Source organism: Leptonychotes weddellii, chromosome X (assembly GCF_054177405.1).
Source record: "Leptonychotes weddellii isolate Sample4059 chromosome X, ASM5417740v2, whole genome shotgun sequence".
NCBI lineage: Eukaryota > Metazoa > Chordata > Mammalia > Carnivora > Phocidae > Leptonychotes > Leptonychotes weddellii.
This window is the reverse complement of record NC_138385.1, coordinates 90,172,933-90,180,872: the sequence shown is the minus strand read 5'-3', so window position 1 is coordinate 90,180,872 and position 7,940 is coordinate 90,172,933.

Genomic DNA, 7,940 nt, shown 5'->3' with positions numbered 1-7,940 from the left:
GACTTATTGTGATGATCATTCTACACTATATACAAATATTGAATCATTCTGTTATACACCTGCAACCAGTACGTTATATGTCAATTTTGCCTCAATTAAAAAAATTTGAATTCTTCACTTATTTTTGAAAGCTTTTAAAAATTTAGCACATGTAAAGTTATAATTACCTAAATATTGTTTTACTTGCCTTTCACAAGTGTTACTATGGAGGACTTTTACTGTCATTTTATTGTGCATATTTACAATTTTTTTTCATCCTGGTTTTAATTCAGATATGACTTAAGAGTACATATTTTAGTTTCGAAATATGTGAGTCTTTTTTATGATTACCTTTTTTAAAATTTTTTAAAAATTTTTAAATTTTTTTATTATGTTATGTTAATCCCCATACATTACATCATTAGTTTTAGATGTAGTGTTCCATAATTCATTGTTTGTGCATAACACCCAGTGCTCCGTGCAGTATGTGCCCCCTTTAATACCCATCACCAGGCTAACCCATCCCCCCACCCCCCTGTGATTATCTTTTTATCATCAATTTAAAATCAGGTGACTTATGTCAAATAATTTTTTGTTTTATGTAATTTTGGGGGGAATTTCTTAAGACCGCTTTGGCTTCAAATGTTCAGTGTGTTTTGGAAATAATTTGTAATACATTTTAAAACTTGAAAAAAATATACATCTACAGTCCATGCAGGGTTCTAGATACATATTTTAAATGTTTTAAATTTTCGTTGAAGTATTTGTGTTTATTCATTTTATTACCTTCAGCTGTCAGTTTCTGACACTTCCATTAAGTAATCTGATAGGATTATAGATTTATTTTGCTTCATTTGTGTGTTCTGTGGAAAGAGCCGAGATGCCCTTCAACAGATGAATGGATAAAGAAGATGTGGTCCATATATACAATGGAATATTACTCAGCCATCAGAAAGGATGAATACCCAACTTTTACATCAACATGGATGGGACTGGAGGAGATTATGCTAAGTGAAATAAATCAAGCAGAGAAAGTCAATTATCATATGGTTTCACTTATTTGTGGAACATAGGAAATAGCATGGAGGACATTAGGAGAAGGAAGGGAAAAATGAAGGGGGGGAATCGAAGGGGGAGACGAACCATGAGAGACTATGGGACTCTGAGAAACAAACTGAGGGTTTTAGAGGGGAGACGAGTGGGGGGCTGGGTTAGCCCGGTGATGGGTATTAAGGAGGGCACGTACTGCATGGAGCACTGGGTGTTATACGCAAACAATGAATCATGGAACACTACATCAAAAACTAATGATGTATTGTATGGTTACTAACATAACATAATAAAATAAAATTAAATTAAAAAGAAAAGAATTTGTGTGTTTTTAGTCGGGAGCAGGAGGATATTAGCTCAATGCCATGGTACTGAAACTGAACTAGATTATTTATTCTTTCAGGAGATACAGAAATAAGAACCTCATCAATCCCATAGAAACTATGAATTCCATTAAGTGGAAAGAGGGAGCTTAGCATTTGATCCTGGACCCTGATTGTTACAGTTGAAAAGGACCTTACAAATGATTACTTTTCCAGTTTCATACTAATTGCTCTGGGTTAAATTATTGCTCCTTCAAATGAACAAGAGATTCAAACCTTGGCTGTCTGGCTTATTTTATGAGGATACTGAAAGATAGATTTTCCTTAGGAATTAAAAAACTACTATTTTTATTAATTTGAAAGAACTGCAAAGAAACTTTCAAATAAAAATACTTTTTATAATCCAGAATAGAAACCAGAGAGGGAAGGAGAATAAAATAAGCTTATTTCAGAAATTTAGTTAAGAGAGTAGTGGGAGGGAGGGAGCACAAGAAGCAAGCAAGAGTGTGCCTAATGGTCCTAAGGTCAAAGTAAAATTCCTGCTCATATAGACCAGCCTCCTGGAGCTATCTCTACTGCAAGAGAACTGATCTTCTGAATGACCCTAGTGAAAATCCTAAATGATTTATGATTCAATGGTATTTCCTATACTCCACTTACTAAGGTGAGGAAATAAAATATTTCATTTTATTCCCAAAGACACTTCAACAATAAGAATTAAAGGGGGATTAGATTTAAATTTTTAATTAGTAGGAAAGTTAAATTAACTAAACCCTCCATTCTTGAGGTACTTTGGTTAACCGAGGTTTTACCTCAGTAAATAAAATTCAGACTGCATTTTTACTAAGAAATTTCTCCTGTAGTTTAATTCAAAGCTTTGAATAAATGCTATTTAGTTTGTTTTTAATTTTTTTCAGACACATCTAATAAATAAGCCATGAAAACTGCCTTTACTTCATCTTTTTAACAAGTTATCTTGCCCAAGACAATCCCTGTCTTTGGTGTTCTGCTGAAATACAAATATACATATAGACACATACATAATTTTTATTTCTACATATATGCAATACTCCTGAACCATATCCCCAAGTCAAAATCTAAAAGATTTGGTTTTGTAGGTCACTCAAAACAGTATTTTGCAAAAGAAGTTTTTGCCTCTGACGGGAAGAATCAAAGAAATAATGACAAAAGAAACACAAAATAAAATACTTTGTAGACGAACCTGAAAACACGAAACGTATTCTCTGTCTTATCATTTACCTTCAAAAAGTGTTTTTCAAGTGTTTCCTTTCCAGAGCTACAGATGGTTTTTGCCATTTAGCATCCTCATTCCTGTTAGAGGCAGCCAATTAATATCATATCCCTCTCCTTCTAATCAAGGCTGCCCTATTAGTGCTCTGTTGACTGAACGGTTGCTGACGAACTGAAAATTAGTCAGCGAAGCTAACGATTTTCTCTCCAGACCCTGTGGGCCCATAAAATGTTCATCTGAATTAAGGACAGTTAATTATGGTGTATGGTTTGCCAGGAGACTGAACTCACTGAGTCAGTGTGAGAAGCCCAGTTTGGGGGCCCAGTGATTCGATGCAGGCTGGCAGATCTCCCTTTTAAGGTTTGCTGTTTTCCTCCTAGCTCATGTCTCTTCCAGGCATTTCCAGGAGATGGTGTCTGGCAGCTCTTTCGCTCAGCTTACAAGAAAATCTCCCTGGTGCATTGCGTGGGGAAGAGCAAACTAGGAGTCTTTTGTCGTCGCTAAATGTACTCTCTGCGAGGCCGCAGAATTTCTGGGACTTGACAAAGATTATTATAATTTTAATAAGTTTTTAAGCTATTGAAATGCACTGTCATCACCACAGTGGTGACATATATGAGTAGATGCCATCCAGGTTGTGCTCAGTCTATGACAGGATGACGAACAGACGAGCAGACGACGGTCTTCTAGGTTGCTGGTCCTTGAGCTCCCAGCGGCAGAAAAAGAAGGTTGGGACAAGTTTTTGAAGAAGAAAACCCAATTTGCTAAGACAGAGCAGTGGATATCCAGTGAAATGTCAAAGGGAGAAGATGCAAGCATGCTGACTGAGATAGTGGAATGCATGTTGTCTCTTTCTTGAGACCTCAAACTAACGTCTTATACATGGTAGTGTTTTGTAGCCATGTCCATTTGCTACTTCAGTTAATGATCCCACTGTATAGAATTTAAGATGGAGTTGCCTTTTAACATCAGGTGTGAGGACTGGCATTCACAAAATATTTCTATTTTCTACCTATTTATCGTTTTTCAAGATAAGCGCCGCGGAGCACTTTTTCACACTACTCATGTGCGTGGTTAAACAAGACGGAATTATAATTCATAAACATCTCAAACCAAGAGTGTTTTGTTAAAGGAACCATGGTAGTCTTTCATTACTATTTACTGAAACTGCCTTCCGTAGATACAAATGATCCTAGGGCCCCACGGAAGTTTTCTTCTGCCTTTAGTTTACACTTTAGTTCCGCATCATGTACTAAAGAGATTGTCTACTTACAGATGTAGGATGTAACATCAGAACTTGTTTTGAGCTGAGGAATTAATATTAAATGAGAGTTCGCCGGTTTAAAAAAAAAATCATTGCTAAGAGAAAAAAATCAACCGACAAATGTTCAAGTTTTTTTCTTTTTAAAAGATTTCTTCAAGTGAGGAACATGGACGCTGAGAATTGGTTGCAGGTGTGAGTAAACCAGAAATTAGGTGAGCCAAAGAAATAATTTCAAGAACCCCTTCAACATAACGTCTTTAATGATATACCGAGCTAATTATTGAGATTGTGCAATGAACCGAAAGGCACTTGGGATTAAAAAAGAAAGAGCAAGGGCACCTGGGTGGCTCAGTTGGTGAAGCGTCTCCTTTGGCTTGGGTCATGATTCCAGGGTCCTGGGATCGAGCCCCAAGTCAGGCTCCCTGCTCAGCAGAGAGCCTATTTCTCCCTCTCCCTCTTCTGCTTCCCTCTGCTTGTGCGCTCTCTCTGCCAAATAAATAAATAAATAAATAAATAAAATCTTAAAAAAAAAAAAGAGCAGAGGAATTTGCTGAAATATTTGCTTCAGACTTTCCCAAGGTAGATTTTGTGAGGCATGAATGAATGGTTGAATTAACCAGGATTTCAGTCAACCTAGCTTGGCTCAAGCTCTCTCTTCACCACCAATGATCTGTGCATTTTCATTGTGTCATAGATCTTCTCTGTGTCAGGTGAAAGCATTGGCCAAAACCCGTGGGGTCTGGTGGGGCCGAATCTACTTACCAATAAGCTGAGGGGCAAAACACTCGGGCATCACTATCGTCTAATTTACCCTCTTGCCCCAGTATTCCAAGTTACAATTTTATACCCCATCTTCTTCCTAGTTAAAAAATCTCAGCACAGTTATTAAATGATCAGGTATTGTTTGTACCTCCAAAACTTCACACATCTTTCTTTTTAGCAATTATTATATGCCAGGAATTGATCTTTCTACAGCTAAATAAAATTAGTTTTGCTAATAAGTTTTGGCCAATAAGTTTTAAAATCAGAGTTGAGGAAGAGAGAGAGGATGCTTCATTTCATAGTCTTGCCCCTCTCTTGATCTCCTTCATGCACTAAGAGCTGTCTGGATAGTAGCTTTAACCTGACTCCGTCCCTCTCTTCTTACTTAGCAAGAATGACTACAAATTGACTTTGGGAACCACCTGTAAAAAACACATAATTCCCTAAAAGGTCTTGCTATTTCAAATAAAAAGTCTCTTTATATTACGTTTTAGTTCTGGTTATTGTTCCTGGAAAAAGATGTAAAAAAGATGAACAAGTTCAAGAGAGTGGCAAAAAAATGGTCAAGGGGCATCCGTAATCTACTGGAATCAAGAAAAAGTCCTCAAATCACTTGTCAGATCTATAGATTCCTCCACACTTTGAGGTTTTTATTTTTTTTTAAAGGTATCTGTTTGAGAGAGAGAGTAAGAGAGAGAGAGAAGGAGCAGGGGGAGGGGCAGAGGGAAAAGAAGACTCTCTGCTGAGCAGAGAGCCCAATGTAGGGCTCAATCCCAGGACCCTGGGATCATGACCTGATCCAAAGGCAGACGCTTAACTAACTGAGCCAGCCAGGTACACCATCACACTTTGAGTTTTTAAAGTGAGAATCTATAGCTGAAAATTACTTCTTAAAGAGGGTTTTCACATTATATCATCTTTCAACAGCCTTGACTAAGACATCAGGATAGGTATTATCTATAGTTTACAGATTAAAAAAAAAAAAATCAGGGGATGAGAGATCCTATGATTTGTCCAAATTCTGAGGGCCGTTAGTAACTGGAAGAGCCCAGGCTCGGAATCCAATCTCATACGCCTTCCACTCTTCCAACTTGACTGAACGTACGCATTCAATCTTGACAGAGAATAGCCAGAATTCTCTTTCCTAATCTCTGCCCCGTCTCTAAATGTATTTTCCCTTTGACCTGAAATGGATGGTATATACTTCAATCTCCTATTGTCTTGCTTGTAATCATTTCACATGCTGTAGGCATAGCTAGTATTAGTATATTTCCTTTATTTGATTTTGAGATTAGGAGTCCTCAGAGAAAGAGGGCTATTTTAATGTGTTTTGCTCAACAAAATCGTATGAAAACAAATCAAATAATCCTTTTGTTACCGGCCTAAGACGATGCCAGAGAGGATTTAAGGGACGGATCAGAGATCAGCAAGCTACGGTCCATGAACTAAATATGCTTGCTGCCTGATTTTGTAAATAAAGTTTTGCTGGAACACAGACACACTTATTCCTCTGTGTATTGTCTATGTGTGCTGCAGGGTGGGGCAGTTCTAACAGAGACTGTATGGCCTACAAAGCCTAAAATATTAACTACCTGGCCTTTTGAAATAAAAATTGGCCAACTCCAGGCCAGAGTCAATCCCTGAAAAGTGACCAGGGAAGAAGCAAAGTAGAGTGGGTCATCCGCTCTTTCCTTCTAGGAATTTGATACCTCAGGAGCTGCTGTTATTTCCAGAGAAAGACTATTTTTTGGTACTTAAGATAAGGGAGTATAAGGTAGAGAGAGGGAATTGCAAGAGAATTTGATGAAATTACACAGAGCACTTTAGAAGGGAAATTATATTTAGGAGAGTTATTCTTCAATCAAGGGAATGAGAGGAAGAATTGCATGAGGTAAAGGTGCGACCCGGGGTGGGACATCTAGAAGTGTTTGTCATATGCTGATTGGTATCCATCAGAATATATAGTGAATTTGCTAATACCAATCAAAATCTACACTTAAGTTTAAAAATCGTGTGAATTATTCGAGTTTATTTAGCTTTGCTTTTAGCAAGGAAAAAACTAGCAGCTTTCTTTATTACATTAGTAAATGCTGAATCTTGGGACACAGATTCAGCTTAAGAAGTTACTTTAGGGTCAGATGTTAGCACAAATTGTTGTACATCAGCTATTATAAAAACAAACTTTTAATATCCCATATTTTGAAATTTATGGAGGTGACTTTTTGTTTTCTTTGGAGATGATGAATGTGTGCCGACTGGTGCCGCTGTTTAATTAGATGGCTAGCTGTGAAGACAGCGGAAATAATCTCAGCCATTTAAACCTCAAGGCAATCTCCCAATGTGACCAAAAAGTTGTTCATTTTATTTATGTAGCTGCTTTACCTACTCATCCAGATTTCCACTACACTTAGACATTCCCAGGTGAAGTGTCTACAATTATTTTGTAAAGGGCTTGAAATAATACTCCCTTCCTTCTCCTAGGAAATTTTTGCTTAAAGCTGCATTTGAGCAACAGTGCATGGGAAGCATCATGGTATATGGGAAAGAGAACAGACTGTAGACTCAGGAACACTTGGAAGGCCCTTTGAAAGGTCACCGTGTGTTCAGAGAACTGCGAATGGCTCATCGTGTCCAGAATGCAGAGTGCATGCTGAGTGTGGACAGTGTCTCGTCTATAGAGGCGGGTAGGAGCCAGATAATAAGAGGTATGGTGTTTCATGGTAGGGAGTAGGGATGGTTGTCAAGGTAATACGGAACCCCTGAAGGGTTTTAAGACAAGAATGTAACACAATCAAACTTACACTACTGAAAAATACCATGGCAGCAGCACTGCAATGGAGAGAAAGAGGGTACACAGACATCTGAAGGGCTGGTGGAAGAAGTGAGGTTTTTGAGGAATGATGAGGTCAAAAGCTCGGAAGATGTCTGGGAGGATAGGGGACTAAACTGTTGAGGAGCTATTTGTGTGGCTTCACTGAGAGAACTTAATTTTAATAGACACAAGGATGAAGGAAGGGTCAATATAGGAGCTGAGCTAATTATAATAAGGAAATCGAGGAGGTGAACAACAATTCACACCTATCTGACTTACTACCGCATGCCCAGGATCTAGGCCTGCAAAGCAGAGTGTTCCTGTGACTTGAGTTAGACAATAGGAGAAGATAAAAAATAAAATAGAGGGGGGGCGGAGCAAGATGGTGGAGGAGTAGGAGACCTGGATTTCGTCTCCTCTCAGGAATTCAGCTGGATAGGGATCAAACCATTCTGAACACCTACAAACTCAACAGGAGATTGAAGAAAAGAAGAGCAA